Consider the following 886-nt stretch of genomic DNA (forward strand, 5'->3'; position numbering starts at 1 on the left):
GTGAAGTGACTTGCAGAGGGTTCAAGCAAGTGGGTTTAACTCTGGATTAGACACTGTCAGGAAGCGACACAATTCTGTGGCTGTCTTCATAAATATTTAAAGTGAACCGAGGCTAAGGCTTTAAAGAAGACAGCAGTTACCATAAGAGACAGAATGAGGAAAACGTTTGGTCTTTTTGCGGTTCCAACAATATTCCCGTTTTTTTTTCATCTGCGTGCAAACACGTGTTTATGCCTCACTCCATCATGGTGACAGAATGGCCTTGCGTGCTGTTGGTGTTCCGGGAAATTGTTTATGTCCAGGAGGAGGACATCAAGGCCTCCTGGGACTGCCAGGCTGGCTCCCAGATGGGAGGGGCCCTTTCCTCTTTCCCGTAGAAAGGCTCCCATTCATCCCAGCTTTGCAGATTTTCTGGGTGTCAGGTGCAGAATAATTCGAGGAGGACAAAGGAGACACGGCCCCAGTCCTCAGGGAGCTCAGTGACAAGTCTGCGCTGTTTTAAATAGATTGTCAGAAATAGAAGGGAGACTGGACCAGACCCAAGGAACCGCGGGGACAAAGGCCCGGGGGCGGGAGGGGATGCTGAGAGCCATTAGCAGAGCTGCCGGCGGAGCCACGACGCGCACGCGGACTGGAGAGGTCGCCTGGGGTCGAAGCCTCGGGCGTGCAAGGCCACCTCTCCCATAGAAACGTGGGCGCTCGGCGGCCCTGATTTGCTCAGACGCAGGAAATGAAATCAAGCGGCTTTGATCACGATAACCCGCGCGGCCTCGAGCTCATGAATATTCAGCAGCCTACTTCCGGCGTGTGACTCCGCCCCAGCCCGCCCCGCTAGCGGACTGCGCTTGCGCCGCTGGCGCGCGGTTCTGTCGTCATAGGCGCGCGC

The sequence above is a fragment of the Neovison vison genome, chromosome 14 (assembly GCF_020171115.1).
Source record: "Neovison vison isolate M4711 chromosome 14, ASM_NN_V1, whole genome shotgun sequence".
In the NCBI taxonomy this organism is placed as follows: Eukaryota; Metazoa; Chordata; class Mammalia; order Carnivora; family Mustelidae; genus Neogale; species Neogale vison.